General features: G+C 49.1%; 1 protein-coding gene across 2 annotated transcripts in view; it reads right to left on the bottom strand.

Annotated features, from left to right (window-relative positions):
• The window catches only part of LOC138293781 (zinc finger protein 569-like), an 82,031-nt gene that overhangs the window by 18,482 nt on the left and 36,313 nt on the right, over nucleotides 1-27,236 (bottom strand). For both annotated transcript variants that reach the window (XM_069233122.1, XM_069233121.1), the window contains exons 2-3: nucleotides 15,597-15,651; nucleotides 14,981-15,033 (exon numbers count right to left, since the gene is read on the bottom strand). The gene's annotated coding sequence lies outside the window, so the exon portion shown is untranslated. The remainder of the gene's footprint in view (nucleotides 1-14,980; nucleotides 15,034-15,596; nucleotides 15,652-27,236) is intronic.

Raw genomic sequence — 27,236 nt, 5'->3', positions numbered from 1 at the left:
CCCATGGACCCTTCGCCTGTAACTCCTGCAAACGCATCTTCCACCACGAAACTACTACGACCACCAGCCCACGCGCCATCAACCACCTCAAGTGCATCCTGGTCAACGCTCGCTCTGTCCACAAGCACACCGTTGAACTCTGGGACCTCCTGGACTCCACAGCTCCGGACGTCGCCTTCATCACGGAAACCTGGATGAACGCCTCATCAGCTCCAGACATCGCCACTGCCATCACCGAGGGCTACAAGATCTCCAGAAAAGACCGTACCAACCAAGTAGGAGGAGGTATCGCCATCGTCTTCAAAGACTCCATCAGCGTCACCACCTCCACTGAAGATACCCCTCTCGCCGCTGAACATCTGCATTTTCAAATTCGCACCGACCCCAGGACCACCCTCAGAGGATCCCTCGTCTACCGTCCCCCCGGACCGCGCGCCCCTTTCAGCGACGCCATCGCCGACTTCATATCCCCGCACACCCTCGCCTCGCCGGACTACATCCTCCTAGGCGACCTCAACTTCCATCTGGAACAGAACAACGACCCCAATACCACCGCCCTGCTCGACAACCTCGGCCTAAAGAAACTGGTGAACACCGCCACCCACATCACCGGACACACGCTCGACCCTATCTTCTCCGCCAGCAAACACATCTTCTTCAGCCACACCTCCGCTCTACACTGGGCCAACAACAGCTGTGTCCACTTCACATTCCGAAGCGAGACCCGCCATCTCCGCACTCAACCCATCCCTCGTCGACAGTGGAACAAGATCCCCGAAGAGCAACTCTTCTCCGCACTCGCCGCCAACCAACCCACCCTCACCACCGACCCCAACGACGCAGCCCTCAGCCTCACAAACTGGATCTCCAACTGCGCAGACAACCTTGCTCCCCTCAAACGAACGCATCGACAGACCAACGCCAAGAAACCTCTCCGGTTCTCTGACACCCTCAAAGAATCAAAGAAAACTTGTCGCACCCTCGAGAAGGCCTGGCGCAAGGACCACACCGCTGACAACATGACCGCCCTCAAGAACGCTACCCGCGAACACCACCACCTGATCCGCGCTGCCAAAAGGAACTTTTTCACCGACAGACTGAACAAAAACAGCCACAACAGCAGAGAACTTTTCAGCATCGTCAAGGAGTTCTCCAACCCCAACCCCAACGCCGTCACGCCCTCACAGGATTTGTGTGAATCCCTCGCCACCTTCTTCCATCGCAAGATCAGCGACCTCCACGACAGCTTCGGACACCAGACCCAACCAAACATCACCGAACCCGCACCCCCGGCCTTCACCCTCAACAACTGGACCCACATCAACACTGAAGAAACCAAATCCATCATGAACTCTATCCACTCCGGCGCCCCTTCAGACCCCTGCCCTCACTTCATCTTTAATAAAGCTGACGACGTCATCGCCCTGCACCTCCAGGCCGTCATCAACTCTTCTTTTTCTTCTGCTACCTTCCCCGAATGCTGGAAACACGCCGAAGTCAACGCCCTCCTAAAGAAACCTACGGCTGACCCGAGCGACCTGAAAAACTTCCGCCCCATCTCTCTCCTGCCTTTCCCAGCCAAGGTAATAGAGAAGATCGTCAATAAACAGCTGACCACCTTCCTGGAAAACAACAACCTGCTCGACCCATCACAAACCGGATTCCGAACCAACCACAGCACGGAAACCGCCCTCATCTCAGTCACAGACGACATCAGAACCATGATGGACAACGGTGAAACAGTCGCCCTCATCCTCCTCGACCTCTCGGCTGCCTTCGACACCGTCTGTCACCGCACCCTAATCACCCGCCTCCGCTCCACCGGGATCCAAGGCCAGGCCCTGGACTGGATCGCCTCCTTCTTCTCAAACCGTTCCCAAAGAGTTTACCTCCCACCGTTCCGCTCAGACCCCACCGAGATCATCTGCGGCGTACCTCAAGGCTCATCGCTCAGCCCGACACTCTTCAAAGTCTACATGAGCCCCCTCGCCAACATCGTACGCAAGCACGACATCATCATCACCTCCTACGCCGACGACACCCAACTTATACTCTCCCTCACCAAGGACCCCCACAGCGCCAAGACCAACCTACAAGAGGGTATGAAGGACGTCGCAGATCGGATGAGGCTCAGCCGCCTAAAGCTGAACTCTGACAAAACCGAAGTCCTCATCCACGGCAACACCCCGTCCGCCTGGGACGACTCCTGGTGGCCCACGGCCCTCGGCACCGCACCGACCCCCACAGACCACGCCCGCAACCTCGGCTTCATCTTGGACCCCCTTCTCACCATGACCAAGCAAGTCAACGCCGTGTCCTCCGCCTGCTTCCTCACCCTCCGCATGCTCCGCAAGATCTTCCGCTGGATCCCCGCCGACACTAGAAAAACCGTGACCCACGCCCTCGCCATGAGCCACCTGGACTACGGCAACACCCTCTACGTTGGGACCACCGCCAAACTCCAAAATCGCCTGCAACGCATTCAAAACGCCTCGGTCCGCCTCATCCTCGACGTACCCCGCAACAGCCACATCTCCGCACACCTGAGACACCTGCATTGGCTCCCAGTCAGCAAAAGGATCACCTTTCGACTTCTCACCCACGCACACAAAGCCCTCCACAACAAGGGACCGGAATACCTCAACCGACGCCTCAGCTTCTACGTCCCCACCCGCCTCCTCCGTTCCTCTGGCCTCGCGCTCGCTGCCGTCCCTCGCATCCGCCGCTCCACGGCGGGTGGGAGGTCTTTCTCCTTCCTGGCAGCCAAGACCTGGAACTCCCTCCCCACCAGCCTCAGGACTACCCAGGACCACTCCGCATTCCGGAGACTCCTAAAAACCTGGCTTTTCGAGCAGCAGTAACCCCCCCCCTTTCCCCTAGTGCCTTGAGACCCTCACGGGTGAGTAGCGCACTTTATAAATGTTAATGATTTGATTTGATTTGATATGGTGTTATCACTGTAGGAAGCTGGCCTGGAGTGTGGTGGGCACCTATGGAATTATCACTGTAGGAAGCGGGCCTGGTGTGTGGTTGGTACCTTTGGTGTTATCACTGTAGGAAGCTGGCCTGGTGTGTGGTGGGTACCTTTGGTGTTATCACTGTAGGAAGCAGGCCTGGTGTGTGGTGGGTACCTTTGGTGTTATCACTGTAGGAAGCTGGCCTGGTGTGTAGTGAGCACCTATGGTGTTATCACTGTAAGAAGCTGGCCTGGTGTGTGGTGAGCACCTATGGTGTTATCACTGTAGGAAGCTGGCCTGGAGTGTGGTGGGCACCTATGGAATTATCACTGTAGGAAGCTGGCCTGGTGTGTGGTGGGTACCTTTGGTCTTATCACTGTAGGAAGCTGGCCTGGTGAGTGGTGGGTACCTATGGTGTTCTCACCGTAGGAAGCTGGCCTGGTGTGTGGTGGCCACCTAATGGTGTTCTCACTGTAAGAAGCTGGCCTGGTGTGTGTTGTGGGTACCTATGTTGTTATCACTGTAGGAAGCTGGACTGGTGTGTGCTGGGTACCTATGGTACTTACACCTTATATCAGTGTCCAGTTATCCTGTATTAGTGAAGTGTAAGCAGAGTCTAGAAGCCAGGCTCTCTACAGGTAGCTGTGGATGGGCAGCCAGGACTTATCTAGGAGACATGCAAAGTTCATGCAATACCACTGTAGTCAGTCACTCCTCACTTACACATATGACAGATCCACAGAGTGTTACAAAAATAAAAGTACTTTATTATGGTAACACAAATACTAAAATACTGTACAGGCAATACCCCAACTGGAGGTGAGTAAACACACTTATAAATACACATTAGAAGTCAGGGTTAGCATACACAGCAATAGCAAATAGTAGAAACAACAGAAAATAGTGAAGGCCCTAGGGGGGAGACCAAACCATATACTAACTAAGTGGAATGCAAAAGGCAGTCCCCCACCCAAGGAAGTGGAATTGGTAAATGGGAGCTGGAGGAACTAGGAAACCCTAAAGGCAAGTACCAGAGTGACCCCCAGCGACCAGGAGAGAAGAGGTAAGTACAGGGTTTTTCCCCAACCCACAGGTAAACTTTGGCAAAGGACTCTGCAAAACCCAAGCAAGACTGTAAGAAACCAAAGGTGGAGCCTGACAGAAGAGGACCTGCAAAAGAAGGGGACCAAGTCCAGTTCGAGTTGGGACATCCGGTTGGGGCAGGAGCCACTATCCACCCTTCTGGAGATGCAATACCAGGTCGACGGTGAAGACCAGGAGTCAGCTGTGCAGCGACTGAGCAGGAGAAGGTTCGGAGTTACCATTATGTAGCTGGACAGAGATAGTGCAACCTGTGTCCAGTACATGGGTAAAATGACTTCCCCGCACTTACGAAGTCCAGGAAAATTGAGCTGAATCTCGTAGGGGTGCCTCTGCTCATGCAGGGGTGATCTCACACGCAGGTACTTGCACCCTGCCTTCTGGGCTAGGAGGGCCTGCCATACGGGTGACTTACAGTGACCTGGTACAGTGACCTGTAGTGAAAGGTTGCATGCACCTTTTTACTGAGGCTGCAATGGCAGGCCTGCAGACACATGTTGCATGGGCTCCCATGGGTGGCATAATACATGAGGCAGCACAGGGAGAGCCCCTGTTGCCCCAGTGCCCTGGGTACCTAGGTACATTATACTAAGGACTTACATGGGGGCACTAGAATGCCAACTGCGGGGTGTGCAAAGTCCTAGGTAACCAAATATAATGGAGAGAGCACAGTCACTGGGGTCCTGGTTGTCAAGATAAGCTTCTGGACATGACAGGACTATTAACCAAGATCCTGGAGCTCGCTTACCAAGCTAAGGAGTCTGGCTTTCTGTTAGATACAGATATCTTAATAGGGATCAGTTGGCGCCCAGATCGGCAAGCTCCTGCGATGGGTGCCTTTTTCCAGGACTGGGCTCAGTTTCAGGGGTACGCGTTTCCCCCATTCATGATGATTCCCACGGTATCGTCTCACATCAGGCAACAGAAGGCAGAGATTTTTATCCTGATCCCCGGTTGGAGGGCTCAACCGGAATTTCTGGTAGCCCTGCTGTTAGCTTGCGCTCCTCCAGCCCTCCTTCTTCCTCGTCCGAATCTTCTGCTGAGCCCTGAGGGTCTTCAGCACCCATTGATTCTCTCAGGGAGACATGGAATACCCCAGGCACTTCGCAGCAAGCTGCTGATTTTCTCAGGAATGCCTTTGCAGCCGTCTCCCACAAGTGCTCTGCCTTGGTTTGGAGGAGATGGAATGGTTGGTGTGACGTGTGGAATCTCCATCCCGTTGTTTGCATGATTGTGAATTTCTTGTCTGAACCTGCAGAGTCGGGCTTAGCTTACATAACTGTTAACAATTTTAGGTCTGCCATTTCTGCTGGGTATGTGCCAGTAGATGGTAAGAGAGCATCCCTTGCTCTGCAAAGTGATGAAAGGGATTCACCTGTCCGTACCTCCTCAAACCAAATATTCTTCACTTTGGGATGTTAATATAATTTTGAGGTTTTGGGAAAAATGGACTGCCAATTGCTACCTTTCTCGAAAACAAATCTCAGCAAAGTTGACGATGTTATTGTGTCATCTCGTGTAAACGAGTTTCCGATGTTTGAGCCTTGGATCTACCAGGTAGAGTATACTCCCTGGAAGGTGTAACGTTTAATATCACTCCGAGAAGTAAGTCTAATGTTTCCAGAGAATCCACAATTGTGTGTCGTGCAATGTTTGAAGGCTTATGAGAGAGTTACTGAGGAACTGAGTCAATAATCAAAGGGACAATTGTTAATTACTCTTCAGAGACCTTTCAGACAAGTGTCAGTGGCTACTTTGGCAAGAAGGATGAGATGGTTACTGGAGGAGGCTGGCATTGATACCTCAGTTTTTACAGCACATTTGGCCAGCGGAACCATGGCTTCCAAATCATATGTTTTAGGGTCTCGCTTAGAGGACATTATGAAGCCAGCAGATTGGTCTTCTGAGTCTACTTTAAGTAAATTCTATCATAAACCAATTTTTGATGTAGAATCTGTGGTGGTGATGCAGTTTTAAACAAGCACAATCGGAGCCTCTGGTCCTGACAAGGAATAAAACAAATTCTACCTTATGTGTTAAGAATTTGCAATTCTATTAAGGACACAGAGGTAAGGATTATCCCACCTGTTCTATTTGAGTAATAATTTACAGCTACTGAATGTATTATCATATGTTATTGTATACATTTCATATGGATCTCCCTGCCTGATTGATTCGTGAAGGTATTACACTGCAGAATCTGGATGGTATGTTTCTCCTATGGGAGTATTACAACCATTTTTATAATTTCAGGGAATGACCAGAAGACTGGCTGAGTATTCGGATAGACAAGGAGAAGTGGTCCATTGATCATGACCTGCTGCGTTCCAAGATGCTTGGGCTCTCCATCGCTATGCAGGCTCCCGTTGAGCTGGTGACTCGCTGGAACAGTCAGATCCTTGTTTGGATCAGTTTTTGAACTTTATCAAGTTTACTATGAGCAAGAGTTGTAGTACTTATGTGACTTTACAAAGAAAGAGGACACTATTTTCAGGTTAACAATATTTATATGAGGTTTCTGTGTTGTGATTGGGCCATGTGATGTGCATTATACCTGTTCATGGGTAATGTAGTTTTGTTTTTTCTGATCTCTGATTGGCTGCTGAAATTTACAGTAAAAGAAAGAGAAAGCATAATCCTCACCTCTGTGTCCTTAAAATAATTTTAAAAAATTGATGCTTAAGCTAGAAATGTTTTTATTCTGCCTCGGTGTTTGGTGGTTCAGTGTACCAAAAAGATTCCTAGCCCACCGCTCTTCTGCAGCATGTTGTTTTAACACACAACGCATGTGCATTGCACCTTCACTGTGCACTCTATCTGAGGTTTATCTCACAGCACATGGTTTGCGCTGTTTTATGCTTGTATTACAGTGTCACCACTTGAATCTGATACAAATGATTAATTATAAACAAATGTGGACCCATTGCTGTTTTACGTGATTAGAGACGATGTAATCTCACTCTCTTTGAATAGATCATTTTTGTACTAAAACATTTGCCAAAAAAAAAAAAACATATTTACAGAGAGTTTATGATACCTAGATTCTGAGGATTGCAGGGTGGCCTTATTGTTTTTTCTGTTTCATTCTGTAGGCACGCTTGTGAGATGATATATGTGCAGACGTGTCACCATACATGCGTGTGTGCACAATGTGATGCAGCTGCCTTTTTTTAGGGTCTCACTTTCGAGACTCTGTTGTGTTCAGTAGAGGGCTTGGAGCCCACCTGTCGCTCACCATTTGTTGATTTATGTGGCACTCTTCTTTATCAATCAATCAAATATTTTTAGAGCGCGCTACTCACCCATGGGGCATCAAGGAGCTAAGGGCTCTGTAGGTGTGTACGAGGAGTTTGAAGTTGATCCACTTCTCGAAGGTGAGCCAGTGAAGGTATTTCAGGTGTCTTGTGATATGTTCGAGGCAGGGGCTGTTCAGGACGAGCCTGGCGGCAGTGTTCTGAATTTGTTGCAGCTTGCTCAGGTTCTTCTTGGAGGTTCCGGCATAGAGGGTGTTCCCGTAGTCAAGTCTGCTTGTGATTACGGCGTGTATCTCAGTTTCTTGGCAGTCGGTTGGTATCAATCTGAAAATCTTCTGTTGGAGTCGGAGGGTGTGAAAGCAGGTGGATGCGACAGAGTTGACCTGCCTGGTCATGGTGAGCGGTGAGTCGAGGATGACGCAGAGGTTTCGTGCGTGCTCTGTGGGGGCGCCTGCCGAGTGTTGAGGACCACCAGGAGTCGTCAAGGCTGAGGAGGAAGGTCTCAGGATGAGGATCTCGACCTTGTTGGAGTTCCGCTTAAGGCAGCTCTCCTTCATCCAGGTGGCGACTGCTTCTACACCGTCTCTGAAAATTCTTCTTGGCTGTTGAGGGGTTCTCAGTCAGTGAGATGATCATCTGGGTGTCATCAGCGTAGGAGACGATGTTCATACCGTAGTTCCTGACGATAGGGGCGAGCGGGGTCATGTAGATGCTGAACAGCGAGGGGCTCAACGAGTATCCTTGGGGTACTCCACAGCTGATACCTGTAGGTTCTGAAAGGTGTGGCGGGAGTCTGACTTTCTGTGCACTGCCTGTCAGAAAGGAGTGAATCCATCGAAGGGCCTTGCCGCGTGTGGCTGTTCTGTGGAGTCTGGCGCATAGGGTGCAGTGGGACACTGTATCGAAGGCAGCTGAAAGATCTAGTAGGATGACGGCTGCTGTTTGGCCGCAGTCGAGAAGGGAGCGGATGTCATCTGTGGTGGCGAGCAGGGCGGTTTTGGTGCTGTGGTTAGTTCAGAATCCCAATTGGGGGATGTCTAGGATGTTGTTGTCCTCTATGTGTTGGCAGAGCTGAATGTTGACTGCTTTCTCTGTGACCTTAGCTGGGAAGGGCAGCAGTGAGATGGGGTGGCAGTTCCTGAGATCCGTTGGGTCGGCTGTGGGTTTCTTCAGAAGTGGGCAGATCTTGGTGTCCTCCCAGTCATCGGGGAAGGTTGCTGACTCTTGGGAGCAGCTGATGGTCTTGCAGAGTTTGGGCGCGATCAAGGAGCTGGCTTGTTAAAGATTTAGTGGGGGGACTCACTCCATCATGAGCAGCTCCAGAGTGGATGCTGCTCGTGATGGAGTGAGTCTCGTCCATCGTGAGAGGGTCCAGGCGAGCAGGAGTGGTGGGGGTTTAGTAGATCCTGGCTGGGGCATTGTTGGGAAGTTCAGAGAGTCTTGGGATCCGAAGCTGTTGTAGATGTCTTTGATTTTCTGATGGAAGAAGCTGGTTAATCTGTTGCAGAGATCCTGAGATAGAGGGATGTTAGTGGTCTTGGCTTGTGGTTTGGCAAATTCTATGATGACGTTGAAGAGTTCTTTAGCATTGTGTGTGGTGGTGTCGATACAGTGCTGTAGGGCAGTTTTCCTGGTGGATCTGATGAGGTCATGGTGGGATCTTGTGGCGGATTTGAACGTTGCAAGGTCTTCCGGGCTTTGCTGTTCCTCCACTAATTCTCCAGCCTCCTGCAGGTGCCCTTTGATTCCTGGAGTATGGGGGTGAACCAGCTGGCTTTCTTGTTGTGAAGGTTGCATGCTGAGGTGTTGGCATCTGTTGAGTCAGGGGCGGTGAGCTGCTGAGGGTGCTGACGAGTTGCTCCTCTGTGGTCTGGTTCCTTTTCCTGTTGTGGAATTGTGCGCTGGAGGTGTGGAGGTGGAGAAGTAGATGCAGTGGTGTTCGGTCCAGTGTAGCGGGGTTGAGTCAATGTTGCTGCTGGTAGAGAAAATGGGGTCGAGAGTGTGTCTGGCGGTGTGTATTGGAGATGTGACCAGTTGCTTGAGCCTGATTGTGCCCAGGTTTTCTCGAGTAGCAATGTGATGTTGTGGTCGCTGAGATCACTGAAGTGGAAGATGAGGTCTTCGAGGAGTATGTATTTGCTGGAGGCGAGTGAGTGGGGGACTATGATATAGATGATGGAGTCGCTAAACGCTGGGCGAGGTCTGGGGGGGACTGTAGATAAGGATGCTGCAGGTGGTGGTCTTCGGGGTGGTGTGTACTTGGAAGTGCTCCATGAGGGAAGAAAATTCCTGTGTATTGATCGTTAGTCAGAGGATGGTCTTGTGGGCGATGGCTATGTTGCCTCCTGGTCTGGATGGACAGTCCTTGCGGAGTGGCTTGTAGTCGCTGGAGATGACAATGTCTGATCCGGATGTTGTGTTAGTCCATGTCTCCATGAGAAAAGCGATCTCCAGGCGGGAGGTGTCTGGAAGGTCCTAAATCTCCACGGCATGCTTGTGAAGGGAGGGGACGTTGAGGAGGATGCACTTGAGGTGGTCCGGAGGCGGCTCTGGCACTGGGAGGTCTGGCATTTGGGTTGTGGAGAAAATAAGGTGCCAGTGGCGGCAGGAGAAAGGTCCTTGGGTGTCCTTGGGGGAAGCATGGTGGCAGGTGCTCCGACGTCCAGGGTTCAGTGCATGGAGGGTCCCGGCGTCATATTGGTGGATGGTGCGAGATCCAGGGTCTGTGATGCTGGGCACAGTCCAGGCGCGGACAGGTGCAGACGAGCTTGCCTTTGGTACGCCATCGGAGCGGCCATCCTTAAGAAGGGGAGGGAGGGATTGGTCAGCTGGAGGCGGAAAGTGCTACGAGGGCGGGGGTGGGGCCATAGGTGCAGTGAGAGGTTAAGTGCGCTAACAGCAAAAAGCTGAAAGGAGAGAACAGAGAGAAAAAAGCAAAAATGCAGAAAAGGATGAAAAGAGAAAAAAGGCAGACAGACCTGACACAGATGGCCATTAGGGATGAGGCGCGGGTGGGGGGTGCCTGTGGGTGGATGTGGGCCTCGAACACAGAGCAGACAGGCTCTGTCAGGAAACAGCGGCAGCAACAAAAGTGGCCAGGCAGGAGTGTGCGACGGACACTGGCCAGAAAAAGTCAGTGATGTCACCCCTCACTGTGCAGCGGCCACCCTTATGAAGGGGAGGGGCGTGGGATTGGTCAGCTAAGAGGCGGGAAGTGCTACGAGGGCAGGCCACTGTGGCAGCACCGGAAGGGAGCGGGGAAGCGCGCTAACAGCAAAAAGCAGAAAAGAGAGAAAAAGGCAAAAATACAGAAAAGGATGGAAAGAGAAAAAGGCAGACAGACCTGACACAGATGGCCACTAGGCCATCAGGGATGAGGAGCAAGCGGGTGCCTGCCGGTTGAGCCGGGCCTCGAACACAGAGGTGGCATGCTCTGTCAGGAGACAGCAGCAACAGCAGCAGGGCCACGCAGGAGGAAGTGAAGGACGCTGGCCATAAAAGGTCAGAGAAGAAGCCTTGTAATTCGTCCAGGCAGGTCTGGCATCATTTCTGTTCCTCTGTGTGGAGTAGGAATCAAGCACTGATTGATTCAACTTAATTAGTGCCTGTCTGCTGCTCCCGATGTGATCGAGTTACTATTCTGGTCTTTTTATCTTCTAGTGCCCCGCAAACAGAAGCCTTCTGACTCGCAAAAATCCTGCCAAGCATGACAAACAAAATTGCAAAGTTTTATTTTTTAAAGTTAGCTTTCCTTTATTTTGCCAAGTCCTCTTTTCTCACTTTCCAGTCATGTTTTCTTTTGTTTTTTGTGGTGGGCACTGTTCTCAAAAAATGACAATTAACTAATATTGCAAAGCAACAGTGTTTCTTTATCATGTGTAATCTCTCAAATAATGCTTTAACACATTATAATGCAGAACAACACAATCCACCCAACTCAAATCTGCCCCACTACAATCCACCCCACTCCAACCCACTTTACCCCACATCAATCAACCCCACCCTAGTCCAGTCCACTCCAACCCACCCCACTTCAGGCCTCCCAACCCACCCCACCTCAATCTAATATGCCCCAATCCAGTTTGTGACCTCTAATAAAACAAACAATCTGCACCACTCCTAAGAAATCTGCCCCACTCCAACCAAAACAATATATCCCTCTCCAATCTGAAACAATCTGACTCACTGCAATCTGCTGCATTCCAATCAAAAATACTCTGCCCCTCCAATCTGCCCCACTTTAATCCAAAACAATCTGTCCCACTCAAATCTGCCCCCCTCCAATCCAAAACAGTCCGCCCCACTCCAATCTGCCTCACTCCAAACCAAAACAAAACAATATGCCCTACTCCAATCCAATCCACCTCACCCAATTCAATCCACTCCACTCAATCCCAATTATCCACACTCCAATCCACCCCACTCCCATCCAATTAATCCCACACCAGCCCAAACCACCCACTCAAATCCACCCTAATAGTCTGCCCACTCCACTCCTAAAAACATCTGTCCCACTCCAATCCTGCCCAACCCAATCTGCGCCATTCCAATCCAAAACAATCTGCCCCACCCCAATCTGCTCCACTCCAATCAAGAACCATCTGTCCCACTCCAATCCAAAACAATGTGCCCTACTTCAATCTGCCTCACTTCAATGCAAAACAACCTGCCCCACTCCAATCCATTTTGTATCTATTTACTGATCCAATGTTGGAAAATGGGTTATTGGTATGGGCAGGTAAGTACCTACACTTAGCAATAGGCCACTAACCTCCACTTAGGTCCAGTTAGGTCCCAGTAAATTAAACCTAGCTCAACCCTTGGTAGCTTGGCAACGAGCGACAAGGCTTAACTTAGGAGACAAAGTGTAAAGCATTCAAATATCACAAAACAGTAATTAAATAAAACACAGGAAACAGTTTAAAAATCCGAAATCAATTTATAAAAATAGATTATATTTTTATCTTTAAAATGACACCACAACGAATAAAATCGGATAAGGGGAACCGAAGATATGAATTAATGCTTTTTAGCGCATAGAAGCAACTAGCGCTCAAAGGGTTAAAAAAGGTCACACTGGAAAGGAACAAAGTTCAGAGTTCAGGCCACCCACGAGGTAACACTGTTCACACTTATTTTCAGAAGTGTTTGATTCAGGAAAGTGGTCCACAGCACCAGCCAAGGGTTCAGAGGCTTTGGTGTGCCTCTTGGGGTCTGAGACTACAACTCCCACAGTGCACCTCTTCAACTTATGGAGTTGCTCCAAACGTCTCCAAACTTCTGGATCTTCTTCCAGACGTCCTTTTTGTGTCCTTGAAGTGTCCACAACTTGATCCAAGGTTCCAGAAGCTCTGAGTTGCTCCTTGGGAGTTGGGACTACAATTCCCAGAATGCACCTGGTCAGAATCCTCAAATGGCCACTGGACGCTGGTCAGCTGGGCTCTGCATGCAGGACTTGATGCAGGGGACTCTGGGCAGCTCCTTTGTACCTGTAGCAAACAGGGAGTCCCTTCTTGAAGCAGTAGTGTGCAGCTGCTGCAGTCCTCCAGAGTGCAGTGTCCAGGTGCAGGTCAGGGGTCCAACCAGGGCAGTCCTTCTTCTCCTGTAGTTCTTCCTTGCTGGAATCTGAATGGGATCAGAGGTGTGGGTGCAGCTCTGCCAGTTTTATCCTTGCTCCTGGGTGAAAAACAGGTGGGGGGGTCCTGGTTCTCCAATCAGGTGCAGGGTCCTTCCCCCTATGATGACCACTTCCTGGGAAGTGTGACAAAAATCAATCCCAGGAGGCAACACTTCTCAAAAATCCATCATGTCTGAAAGTGATTTTTGGAGGTTACATCTGGCTGAGCCCACCCAATGGTGTGGCTAAAAATCCTAACCACACCCCTCTTCTGCCCTCTCCTAATCTAATCAAGGGGCACCTAATTGTCTGGGTTTGCAGGATGTGGGGGTGTTGCTGGGTTGCTCCAAATGTCCTTCTCTGCCTTTGAAGACCAGTTTGGCAGCCCTCCCCCTTCCTGCCTCACCATCTGCTGAGGGGAGATCTCCTCCCACAGGCACATCTCTTTGTGTGAAGCCAGGCCACTTCACACCTCATCAATGCAGCCTGGCCAGGCTGCCAGAGGCTGGCCAATCAGGGCACAGCAGCAAAAACACTGCAGGGCTGAAGTTGGCAACTTTTCAGGTAAAGTTTAAAACTCTTCACCTAAACAAGTTATATTAAATCCAACAACTTGAAATTGTGGGATTTATTATAACAATTAATATGATACCAAACTTCTGGTATCTGTTACTTAAGGGGACTTTAAAAATTAAAATAAAGTCTCCCCATTTTAGCCTATGGAGGCCATTCACTACAATGAGGGGAAAACAAATTCGGCTGTTTTACCTCACCAGGGTTTATAAAACTATTTTTATAAGGCCCTGCTTATAGTTACATGGCACCCAGCCCTAGGGGCACATAGGGCACACCTTAGGGGTGACTTATATGTAAAAAATAAGGTAGTTTAAGACTTTGGAACTACTTTTAATTCCAAAGTCGAATTTGCATATAACTTTAGTTTTAAAACAGCCAGCAAGGCAGGCCTGCCTTTAAAATGACACTGGGCACCTCAGCAGTGCACCTATGGGTGCACTACCTATGCTGGGGTCCCTAAACCTACATGCCCTACCATATACTAGGGACTTATAGGTAGGTTGACTTAGCCAATTATAATTAGCCTAATTTGCATACTGATTTTACACAGAGCACAGGCCCTGGGACTGGTTAGCAGTACCAAGGGCACCATCAGAGTCAGGAAAACACCAGCAAAAAGTGGAAAATGGGGGCAAAAAGTTATGGGGCCTCTGCAATCAGCCCTGTTCTCTCACATCCAAGATGACAGACACCGCATGGATAGGTAAATGAAAAATAATATTTGCACGAAAGCACGTTTAGGATTACAAAAAAGTATTTAAATGGCTGTGAGGGATCAGGAAGCATAAGAGGAAAGGGTGGGAGATGGTGGGGGCAGGTGAATGGGAAGTAACAAGGAATGGGTAGGAGCAACACAGCGAGCTTAAACACTTTCTGCCACGCAGAGTGGCCCTGTAGCTAAAGGGACCTGTCAGGACTTCCAAAAAGAAGTAACGTTAAAACATACGTTTTATTTCAAGGGCTGCTGGGGTGCAGGATCAACAAAGGGACCACTGGAGGCCAGTGAATGGGAAGCAATCAGTGGTGAGGTATTTGACGGAGGTAAACAAAACGCAAGAAAGAGCACGAAAAGACATGTACTCTCATGAGTGCTCATGAAAAAGAAAAAGTAGTTCCATAAATGTGAGCAGTAGAAGGAGAGAAGTCAGCCAATAAGAAGGATGGTAAAGAAGCGATGCTCTGAGAAGGATAAACACAAGAAGAGAAAGACAAGCCATCCAATAAGAAACAAGTAAACTAGAATGAAAAAGCATACCAATGGGCTGGCTCTATGCCTTGTGTAAGTCGTAGGTATGGTCCATAAGAGGTCTTTCACAAACCGAAAGCTAACAGCAGTCTATAGGAGAGACCTAAACATGCTTATGCAGCTTGTAACTGTTTGTTTGTGAAGAACCTTGATAAAGGCGTGGCAATATTTATTTCTTACAAAACATTGGTGTATTGTGAGGAGCCCCTTCCCCGATATCCCCACTTACCTGAGGACAGGATCATGGATTCCTCCTCGCCATATCGGGAACACTAGTGAAACCTGAAAATAAAAAGAAGAAAACGGACTGTAAACATAAAAAGGGTCTGGAGTTTCAAAGAAAGTCACCAAAACAGACTCTCCCTTTCGGTTTTATAGGGATGGGGCAAGTCCAACAAAACCTCCCCTAAGGCAAAGAACAGCATGCTGCAGATTCCTGAACAGGACATCAGGAGTACACCAAGAAGGAGCCAGACACTGAGCGAAGCCTGATCCTGGTGAGGGAAACAGGAGCAGCCTGGAGGGAGCAGAAGACGAGTTTCCTGATGACACCAAAGACGCATAATAGACCTGGACAGAGGGCTGGTGGACCTCCGTGCCGGCCACAACTCAGGAGAGTTGTGGGGAAGCAGTGACTGGTAATTTCCTTCACATATTTTTACTTGTCCCTCAGTGACTGGTTGTGTGAGTTGGGTGCTCCCACATATTAAAGGAGTATCCTTGCTCTATTACTACACTGGTAGTGAGGGGAAATATTTTGCCCTGTATGGTGCAGCTCATACACTTTTCCCACAGGTGTTATGGTGAAGGATGATCACATATCAAAGTACAAACATTATACTTACCGCGTTCTTCTCCGTTTTCCTGAGGATCCTGGTGGTGATCACAGCAAAGGGAGACCTGGAAGCAAAGGAGAAGAAAAGGGGACCTGGAGTAAACTTGGATATTCAGGGGATCACCACAAATAGAAACCAGAGTTTAAGTTTATATTGTATTAGGGCTAATAAAGCTGCACAATTAGCAAATCAGATTTGCATCCGAAGCTATATATCCGCCCATCCCTACCACATGTATTTTTCCAAAACATTTAAATCCTTCTTTTTGAAATGAAGACATTGATTATTATATTCCAAAGAATCTATCCTTGAACCCAAACAGCAAAACCGAGCCTTAATGAATCAGTTTGTTTCTACACACAGAACCAACGGAGAGAAAAACATATTGGTCTAATTCAGGAAACAACTGTGTCCTAGGAGTATATGTCTTGTTTCTGCCAACAATGGATCTGGGAGATTTTTAAATTGATAATCTCACCCCTGTGTAATGTCGGTAGAAGAGGATGAGTACAGTCTTAGGCATGAGGAGGTGCTGTAGGTTTGACCTTGTAAAATATGTACACCTGGCTCTCCATGTGGGTTAGATCTAGCAAGTTTAACTGGTTCCAGGGAGGTTAGCCCTGTGAGTTAGCATTAACTAATATACCCATGTCTGCAAGACTTTAATTTGGCCAGCATGTGGAAACCCACCTTCGTTCATCTGGAGAGTGGCCCGTCTCCAAAAAATGAGCTCTCATTTTGGCAGAGCGTCAGAGACACTTAGGCGGTCATTACGACCCCGACGTCGACATTAATATGGCGGTAAGTACTGCCAACAGGCTATAGCTACTTACTGCCATACTATGAAACTAACGGGTTGGCTAAAGCCAACCCGCCAATGTACCACACCGACCGTTACGGCGGAAACAGCCACCGGGTTGGAGATATCCATCTTCAGCCAGGCGGCCGTCATTGTTCTGCCCGTGGGATTATGACTCCGCTTACCGCCATGGTTTTCGTGTCTTCCTTAACACCATGAAAACCATGGCAGTAGGCACTGTCAGTGACAGGGAATTCCTTCCATGCCACTGATAGGGGTCTCCCCCTCCCTCTCCAGTTACTCCCTCCATACCCCTACCTCTCCAAAGCCCCCACCCCCTACATTCACGCCCCCTTCACACACACACGTGCATACACACACCCATTCCCACATGCATCCACACATGCATACATTCACACACACATCCGCACACACTTTCATACATACACGCAAACACGCATTCACATAACACAACATACACGCACTCACACCTCCATACATGCACACACTCGTTCAACACGTAACACACACCCGCATCCACAAACATTCACACACCCCCACACACAAACACAACGCCCCTCCCCTGTTGGAGACCCGACTTACCTGTGTTCAGGGGGTCCTCTGGCAGGAGACGTAACGGGGTGCTGCTGCCACCAGCAGCACCCGCCAGCACAACACCGCCAGGCCGTATTATGTGTCATAATATGGCTGGCGGCGATCTACTGGCTATAAGGTGGCAACAGCACCACCTTATAGCCATCCGCAGGCATGGCCACAGATGGATTTCTGACATTCTTCTGGTGGAAATCCGACTGTGGTCATAATACGGCAGACGGCTGGTAGCCGCGGCGAAGGTCTTTTGGTCTTACGGTCTTTTGGCGGCCATTGCCGCGGCGACGGTCTTTTGGCGGCCATCGCCGCGGCTTTAGGCGATAGGCAAATGAGGACCTTAGTGTTGCTACGGTACTCACAAATACGAACCTGCACTTTCCTTGATGTCATACTGACATATTGTGAACCGCAAGGACATGTGACCAAATATACCACATTTGCAAAGTCTGACCATTTACCACATGTAGGAAGCTGGTTCTGTATATACTATATCGAAAGTGAGATATAGCGTTGTACACACACTGACAATCGAAGAAGCACACACTCAATTACTTAACTCCAGACCAGTGGTTTTTATGTAGCAAAAATATATTTTCTTAATTTATTTTTAGAACCACAAGATTCTTATTAAGTACTTCCTTAGATTCGTATTTCACACACGTATCACATGTATCAACATTACTTTGAAATTGATGTAATACAGTTATTGAAATATTGACAATAATCTGTTTAAAAAATTGACACTGTGCAATTTTCAGAAACAGTTCCTGGGGGGAAGAAAAGTTAGATCGGTTTACAGGTAAGTACAAAACTTACAGTTCCAGTCTCCGGGGGTTATGAAGCCCACTGGTTGGGGTTCAAGTTAACCCTAAAAACCCAGCAACATGGGGCCGGCCGGGTGCAGAGGTCAAAGTGTAGGCAAAATGAACATGGGCTCCTATAGAGACTGGGGGCAGTCGGTTTCAGATTTGCAGGCAGGTAAGTACCCTCGACTGCAGAGGGCTGACCTGGGGTTTTAGGGGAGCAATGGAGGGTGGGGGGCACAAGCAGGCACCAAACATACACCTTCAGCAGCACTGGGGCAGCCGGGTGCAAACAAGATGTTGGGTCTCCAATGATTCTCTATGAGGGGACCACAGGGGTCACTCAGAGGCTGTAGGCGAGGTCCAGGGGGCATCTCGGACACACCACCGTTGGACAGGGAGGAGGGCAGCATGCTGAATGTGGCTGCACCGGGTGTCAGTTTCTCCAAGGCCTGGGGGGTGCGGGTGCAGTGGGTCCTGTGGCCTCGGATATCTTCGTCCGGAGCTTTCGCGGTCAGGGGGCTTCTTTGGCTTCCCTCTGCAGGTGTCATCGTGGAGGGGTGTAGAGGTCTGGGGATCCTCTCTAGCTGGTTGGGCCGTGGGCCGTGGGCGTTGGGTGCAGGTGATTAGGTCTCACGCATTTGAAGTGAGGTGGGAGTCCTTAGTCGTTGGTTTCTTCTTGGACAGGGCCCTGGGGCACTGTAAACCAATGATTGAGTCTTTGAGGCTCATCGCCAGGTGTTACAGTTCCTGCAGGGGGAGGTGTGAAGCACTTCCACCCAGGACAGGCTTTGTTTCTGACTACAGAGAGCACAAAGGCTAACACCCCATGTGGTCAGAAACATGTCTGAAAGTGGTAGGCTGGCACAGACTGCTCAGTCCTACACTAGCAGTTTGGCTAACATACAGGGGGCATCTTTAAGATGCCCTCTGTGTGCATTTTTCAATAAATCCTACACTGGCATCAGTGTGGGTTTATTGTGCTGAGATGTTTGATTCCAAACTTCCCAGTATTCAGTGTAGCCATTATGGAACTGTGGAGTTTATACTCCCAGACCATAAACTCAATATGGATACACTGCACTTACAATGTCTAAGAATAGGCTTAGACACTGTAGGGGCATATTGCTCATGCAGCTATGCCCTCACCTGTGGTATAGTGCACCCTAACTTGGGGCTGTAAGGCCTGCTACAGGGGTGAATTATCTATGCTGCAGGCAGTAGTTTGTGGCATGGCATCCTGAGAGGGAAGCCTTGTCGACATTGTCTTTTTCTCCCGACCAGCACACACAAGCTGCAAGGCAGTTTACATGTGCCTGGTGAGGGGTCCATGAGGGTGGCATAATACCTGCTGCAGCCCTTAGGGACCTTCCCTGGCCACAGGGCCCATGGTACCATGGGTACATTTTACAAGGGACTTAACTGTGTGCCAGGGTTGTGCCAATTGTGGAACAAAGGTACAGAATTTGGTGCTGTGGCCTAGTTAGCAGGATCCCAGCACACTTTTTATCAAGTTGGCATCAATGCTAGGCAAAAAGTGTGGGGGGGGGGTAACCATGCCAACAGTGGCACTTTCCTACACCACAGTTTAGCATTTTGGTGAATATACCACAAGACTGGCCTTTTCTGTTTACAAGCAGCTAATACCCATTCCATTTCTGAATCATGTCCTCACTAGCAGCTTTTGCACTTATTCTAAATACTCCCAATCTTACCAAAAAAGAAGCCCAGGAATGAGTTCAAAATGGTACTGCCCAAGAGCACACAGTTTGGCAAACTGGAAACTGTGGATAAAATGTGTAACACCTGGTTCCATGTTTGTAACTAATCCTCTAACCCACAACCGGAGTAGCAGTGATCCTGAGGCCAAGGCGGAGGAGATGCCTTATGAATGGTGTCACTGTGCCGTGGCCCTGCCCATGGTTACAAGGCATTACAAGGCACTGACGGAAGCAGGTCCTCTGACACTGTCACTGTGCTCTGTCCCTGTCCAGCTGTAGACCACAGGGTGCATTTAATCATCTTTAGGTGAAGTTGTGAAGCTGAGATGAGACGTTACCTGTCCTAGTTTCATGGTTACAAAGCACTGACTGCACCAGGTCCTCTGGCGGTGTCACTGTGCTCCGTCCCTGTCCAGTTGTAGACCCCCGGGTGCATTTCATCATCTTTCGGTGGAGTTGTGAAGCTGAGATGAGATGTCAGGTCTCCTATTCCCATGGTTACAAGGCACTGACTGCACCAGGTCCTCTGGCGGTGTCACTGTGCTGTGGGTCTGTCCAGCTGTAGACCCCCGGGTGCATTTCATCATCTTTTGGTGGAGTTGTGAAGCTGAGATGAGATGTCAGGTCCCCTAGTTCCATGGTTACAAGGCACTGTAGCAGGCTGGCCTGGCTTATAGTGGGTACCTTGTGGTACTTACACCTTGTGCCAGGTCCAGTTATCCCTTATTAGTAGAATATAGGTGTTTCTAGCAGCTTAGGCTGATAGAGGTAGCTATAGCACAGCAGCTTAGGCTGAACAAGGAGACATGCAAAGCTCCTACTATACCACTTATATCACTTAGCACTAATCATAAGAAACACAATACTCAGAGTTACTAAAAATAAAGGTACTTTATTTTAGTGACAATATGCCAAATGTATCTCAGAGGATATACTCCCTTAGGAGGTAAGTAAAATACACAAAATATACACACAAACCAAAATTAGGTAAGTAAAAAGTTAGAAAAGTAGTGCAAACACTGTAGAACACAAGAGAATGCAATAGGAGACAATAGGCGGAGGAGCAACACAAACCATATACTCCAAAATTGGAATGCGAACCATGAATGGACCCCAGGCCTAGTGTATTGTGTAGGGGGTCGCTGGGAGTGAAAGAAAACACTAAGGGTGTCCAAGATACCCCACCCCAAGACCCTGAAAAGTAGAAGTAAAGTTACCCTACTACCCCAGAGAGACAGTAAAGTCGAGATAGGGGATTCTGCAAGGACAACAACTGACTGCACTGAAGACGGATTCCTGGACCTGAGGACCTGCAAAGGAAGGGGACCAAGTCCAAGAGTCAAGCAAGTGTCCGGGGGGGACAGAGCCCACTAAACCCCGGATGAAGGTGCAAAAGGGCTGCCTCCGGGTGGAAGAAGCCAAAGATTCTGCACCAATGGAAGGTGCCAGGAACTTCTCCTTTGGTCAGAAGATGTCCCACGGCGTGCTGGGGAATGCAGAGTTATTTCCACGCAGAAAGAATGCAAACAATCCTTGCTAGCTGCAAGAGTCGCGGTTGAAGAGTTTGGGTGCTGCTAGGGCCCAGGAAGGACCAGGAGGTCGCCCCCTTGGAGGAGGAGATAGAGGGGGCGCTCAGCAACACAGAGAGCCCACGCAGAAGCAGGCAGCACCCGCAGAAGCACCTGGACAGGTGTTCAGAAGATCTGAGCATGGCGGTCGTCTCAGCACAGCAAAAGGGACTCCCACGAAGTCGGAGTCCAACTCAGCGAGTTGGGCAATGCAAGACGGAGTGCTGGGGACCGCGACTAGGCTGTGCACAAAGGAAGTCTTGCAAAAGTGCACAGAAGCCCTAGCAGCTGCAGTTCACAGAGTATACAGGATTACTGTCTGGCGTGGGGAGGCAAGGACTTAACTCCACCAAATTTGGACGGAAGGGCCACTGAACTGTCGGGGACACTTTGATCCAGCTCCTGTGTTCCAGGGACCACGCTCGTCAAGATGAGAGGGGACCCAGAGGACTGGTGATGCAGATGTTTGGTGCCTGCGTTGGCAGGGGTATGATTCAGTTGACCCACGGGAGATTTCTTCTTGGCTTCCAGTGCAGGGTGAAGGCAGACAGCCCTCAGAGCATGCACCACCAGGAAACAGTCGAGAAAGCCGGCAGGATGAGGCTCTACAATGTTGCTGGTAGTCTTCTTGCTACTTTGTTGCGGTTTTGCAGGCGTTCTGGAGCAGTCAGCGGTCGATCCTTGGCAGAAGTCGAAGAGAGAAGTGCAGAGGAACTCTGGTGATCTCTTACATTCGTTATCTGGTGAGATACCCACAGGAGAGACCATAAATAGCCCTCAGAGGAGGATTGGCTACAGAGAAAGGTAAGCACTTATCAGGAGGGGTCTCTAAAGTCACCTGCGGGCACTGGCCACTCAGAGGTGTCCATTGTGTCCTCACACCTCTGCATCCAAGATGGCAGAGGTCTGGGACACACTGGAGGAGCTCTGGGCACCTCCCCTTGGGAGGTGCTGGTCAGGGGAGTGGTCACTCCCCTTTCCTTTGTCCAGTTTCGTGCCAGAACAGGGCTGGGGGGGATCGCTGAACCGGTGTAGACTGGCTTATGCAAGGAGGGCACCATCTGTGCCCTTCAAAGCATTTCCAGAGGCCAGGAGAGGCTACTCCACTCAGGCCCTTCACAACTATTTCCAAAAGGAGAGGGTGTAACACCCTCTCTCAGAGGAAATACTTTGTTCTGCCTTCCTGGGACTGGGCTGCCCAGACCCCAGGGGGGCAGAAACCTGTCTGAGGGTTGGCAGCAGCGGTAGCTGCAGAGAAAACCCCGGAAAGTTAGTTTGCAGTACCCGGGCTCTATGCTGGAGCCCCGGGGATGCATGGCATTGTCCCCCTAATACCAGAATGGTATTGGGGTGACAATTCCATGATCCTACACGTTACATGGCCATGTTCGCCGTTACCATGGTGACGCTACATGTAGGTATTGACCTATATGTAGTGCACACGTGTAGTGGTGTCCCCGCACTCACAAAGTTCGGGGAAATTGCCCTGAACAATGTGGGGGCACCTTGGCTAGTGCCACGGTGCCCTCACACTAAGTAAATTTGCACCTAACCCTCACTAAGTGAGGGTTAGACATATAAGTTACTTAAGTGCAGTGTAAAATGGCTGTGAAATAACGTGGACGTGGCAGTGCAGTGGCAGTCCTGTGTAAGAATTGTCTGCGCTCCCTATGGGTGGCAAAAGAAATGCTGCAGCCCATAGGGATCTCCTGTAACCCCAATACCCTGGGTACCTAGGTACCATATACTAGGGAATTATAAGGGTGTTCCAGTGTGCCAATCAGAATTGGTAAAAATGGTCAGTAGCCTGCAATGACAATTTTAAAAGCAGAGAGAGCCTAGGCACTGAGGTTCTGGTTAGCAGAGTCTCAGTGACACAGTTAGGCACCACACAAGGAACACATATAGATCATAAACTATGAGCACTGGGGTCCTGGCTAGCAGGATCCCAGTGACACAGGCAAAACAAACTGACACACAAGGAAAAATGGGGGTAACATGCCAGGCAAGACGGTACTTTCCTACACAACCCCTCCCCCAAACGAGGGACAATAAGGCTGACCTTACCCAGATGAGTCTTCATTGTCTAAGTGGAAATATCTAGAGAGTCCATCTGCATTGGAGTGGGTACTCTCAGGTGTATGTTCCACTGTACAGTCCATTCCCTGTAGGGAGATGGACCACCTCAACAATTTAGGGTTTTCACCTTTCATTTGTTTTAGCCATAATAGGAGTTTGTGGTCGAGAGTACCAAACAGGTATGGTCTCAACCTTTTCAGTGCCCAGACCACAGCAAAGGCCTCCCTCTCTATGGCAGACAAACACTTTTCTATAGGGGTCAACCTTCTACTGATGAAAGCAGCATGTTGATCCTGGCCCCCAGTATTAAGCTGTGATAGCACTGCCCCAACCCCCAATTCAGAAGCATCAGTCTGGACTATGAACTTTTTGGAGTAGCAAGGGCTTTTTAGGACAGGTGCAGAGCACACGGCCTGTTTGAGCTCATCAAAAGCTTTTTGACAGCTAGCTGTCCACAATACCTTTTTAGGCATCTTCTTAATAGTGAGGTCATTAAGTGGAGCTGCAATGGAGCCATAATTCTTGATGAACCTCCTATAGTACCCTGTGAGGCCTAAGAAGGTTCTCACCTGGGTTTGAGTTGTAGGGGGAGCCCATTCCATAGTGGTTTGGATCTTCTCCTGCAGTGGTGCAATCTGTTCCCCACCTACCAGGTGGCCCAGATAAACCACTTTCCCCTGCCCTATCTGGCACTTTTAAGCCTTGATAGTAAGGCCTGCCTTTTGCAGGGCCTCTAAACCCTTCCACAGATGGACCAAGTGCTCATCCCAGATGGAGCTGAAGACAGCTATATCATCTAGATATGCTCCACTAAAAGCTTCTAAACCTTGCAGGACTGTGTTCACCAACCTCTGAAAGTGGCAGGTGCATTTTTCAAACCAAAGGGCATAATTGTGAACTGATAGTGCCCCCCAATGGTGGGAAATGCAGTTTTAGGTTTAGCTTAATCTGCCAATACCCTGCAGTTAAATCAAAAGTGCTTAGATACTTGGCAGAAGCCAGTGTATCTATTAGCTCATATGCCCTGGGTATAGGGTTAGCATCTGTCTTGGATACTTGGTTGAGACCTCTATAGTCAACACAAAACCTAATTTCTCTTTTACCAACCTTCTTCTTGCCATCCTTGTCACCCCCTGTATGAACTTTTCTTTTCACTCTTGTTCTGACTCATTTGTCTGCCTTCTTTCCAAATTCTAGGGGAGAGGTCAGATCTGAGTCTACCAAGTACTGGTGCAACAAATTAGACACACAATTGTTCAAAATATGCTATCTCAGGATTAGATTATACAGGCTTTCATAGTCAGTCACCTTACTGCCATGTAACCAACCCTCCAAGGCCTTCACTGAACAGTCTACAAAGTGTGTCCAGTCTTGAGAGGACGCTTTTCTGGTGTCTCTGAACTCAATCCTGTATTGTTCAGTGGTTAAGCCAAATCCACTGAAGAGTGCATCTTTCAAAACTTTGTAATTATTAGCATCACTTTCTCTGACAGTAAGGAGCCTATCCCTACCCTTACCAGTGAAAGATAGCCACAAGATAGCAGCCCACTGCCTTTGAGGGACCGACTGTACCATACAGGCCCTCCCAAGTGCAGCAAACCACTTGTTAATGTCATCCCCCTCCTTGTAAGGGGGGGACTATCTTATGCAGGTTTCTGGAATCTTGTTCTCTCACAGGATTGCTATCAAAAACACTGCTTCTTCCACTATGGGGAAATCACCACAACCTCTGTCTTTCCCTCTCTACATCAGAGACTCCCTGTCTAAGGCCAGCTGCTGCTGTTTTAGCTTCAGCCTGGCCTCTTCCAACCTCAGCTTTCTGAGTTCCCTTTCCATAATGTTATCCTCAGGGTGGAAGGCTTGGGAAATGTGAGACACAAAAGAAATGTGGGAGTTGGCAGAGTGTGACCTGTCCCTACCTAGCTGGAATCTAGTAACCTGGCCTTTAGGAGTGAAGGGTGCCCTACTAGTGTGTGACCCCTCCCACTACCAGTGTCACTAGATGGCCTGTTAGCTGGCAGGTCTTTGGAAGAACCCTCCCCAGCATCCTCAGGGTACTCCTCTGAGTATGGCTGGGTACCCTCTTCCCCTACCTCCTGATCCTAGGATGGGCCAGACTGGTTCTGGTCACTTTCTAGGAGAAGGCTAAGGAGAAGATCTTTTGTAGGATTCTTGCCAATGGCTAAATCTCTTTCAATGCAGAGACCCCTCAAACTTTTAATGTTTAAATTCCCATATGTTGCCTGGACAACTGTGGGAGTAAGTTCTACTGCAGACATAATTGTTAGAAAGGGTTTAGGATAGAGAGAAAAAAGATTGGAAACTTTTAGAGAAAAGAGAAAAACTTTTTAAAACTTTTCAAAACTTTTCTAAAACTTTTTAGAAAGTTTAAAGAAAGAAAGTTAAACTGTTTAGGTTAATTGTGTATATTCTGAGGTATTTGGTATATGTTTTTCTTATGAAAAGCACCAATGACAAAATGGTAAAGCAGTTACAAGTACTTATCCCACCGCTGCCCCCAATGTATGAGGCTGGCCTGGCTTATAGTGGGTAACTGTTGGTACTTACACCTTGTGCCAGGTCCAGTTATCCCTTATTAGTAGATTAGTAGTGTTCTAGCAGCTTAGGCTGATAGAGGTAGCTATAGCAGAGCAGCTATGGCTGGAGAAATGACGCAACTCCCTCTTGCAGCTACTGATAACAACCCTAACCCCACACACCATGGTTTTCCAACACCGTGCAACCAAATTTCACACGCATTGTCACTGAGTATCAAAGGCATTGTGAACCTGCGCAGATCCGAGGTGCCCTGTCTGGAAATCGATGCATCGCTTTCTTGTGAGGGAGAAGAACGACGCATCGCCTACCCGACCGGAGAAGAAACGACACAAAGCCTCACTTGCGTGTAAGGAATCGAAGCATCGCTGACTTTTCTGCTGCACGCTCGCCCGTCTGGCTTTAGTTTTGACGCAAACCAGGTGCTTTGTGTAAAATCAATGTTTCCATTGTTTTCTATGAGTGAGAATCCTATTCTTTTGAGAATTCATATCTTGATTTGTGCATGTGGGATTTTTGCCATTATGGTCTTGTTGGATTTAGATAAATATTACTTATTTTTCTAAACTGGTGTGGTGCTCATTATGTAGGGTTTTCTCTGTATTACTCTGTGTATTGGTTCGAATACTTTACTCACTGCCTTTGAGATACGCCTGACTGCTTGTGCCAAGCTACTAGTGGTGTAAGCAGTAGTAATCTAAGTGTGTTTCTCCATTGCCCTGACTAGAGTGAGGGTCCCTGCTTGGACAGAGTGCAAACTGACTGCCAGCCAGAGACCCCATTTCTAACAGTGCTGTTAGGATTGCTTTCAGGATACTCTCAGATGACTCTTAATAAACATTGTGTAACACCATCCTGCACCCCTAGAGGGTGCCTTGTCATATGACTCTTCACAAGCCTTACTAAGGGTCTCCCTACAGTGTCCGCACATTCCCAGTATACATTTAGCATAACATGGTATCCTTTCAATTAGTCCTGTAAACAGTACACTTGCAATTACAGCCTTTTGCCCTTAGGGGGCACAGTTCCACCTACAAAGAACAAAAGTTCCAGCAGGAACAGCTTGATAAGACACTGTGTACATTTGGGGGGTCATAATTCTCCTGTCCCAACCAAATTAGGGTGGGGACACAAAACTTTGCGTTGGGGGAGGCTTCGCTACTCCTACACCTCACCCTATCCATGGGCGTTCTGTTGGTGGTGACCCCATTTTTTGGAGCTACCAAAAGCTGGGAAAGGAGCCAAGAAAAACGTTGTTCCTTGAAAGGCATTGTGGGGCGCTGCACATATTTGAATAGCGGTTCTCCCACTGTGCTGGGTAGAGCTGCTTCGCTTTGGTTTCTTCTCTTGAATTCATCCTGCGGCCTTGCACCACCCTTTTCTTGGTCCTCTGGCGTCCGGTCCCATCCGGACACCCCCCAAATTCAACCTCGTTGGATGGCAGCACTGGGAGCCTACCCCCGGCTGCCCTAAGTTTCGGGGTGTCCGGTCCCACCCGGACACTCCTATGA

The sequence above is a fragment of the Pleurodeles waltl genome, chromosome 4_2, assembly GCF_031143425.1.
Source record: "Pleurodeles waltl isolate 20211129_DDA chromosome 4_2, aPleWal1.hap1.20221129, whole genome shotgun sequence".
Classification (NCBI taxonomy): domain Eukaryota; kingdom Metazoa; phylum Chordata; class Amphibia; order Caudata; family Salamandridae; genus Pleurodeles; species Pleurodeles waltl.
This window is presented reverse-complemented; position numbering and strand designations above follow the sequence as displayed.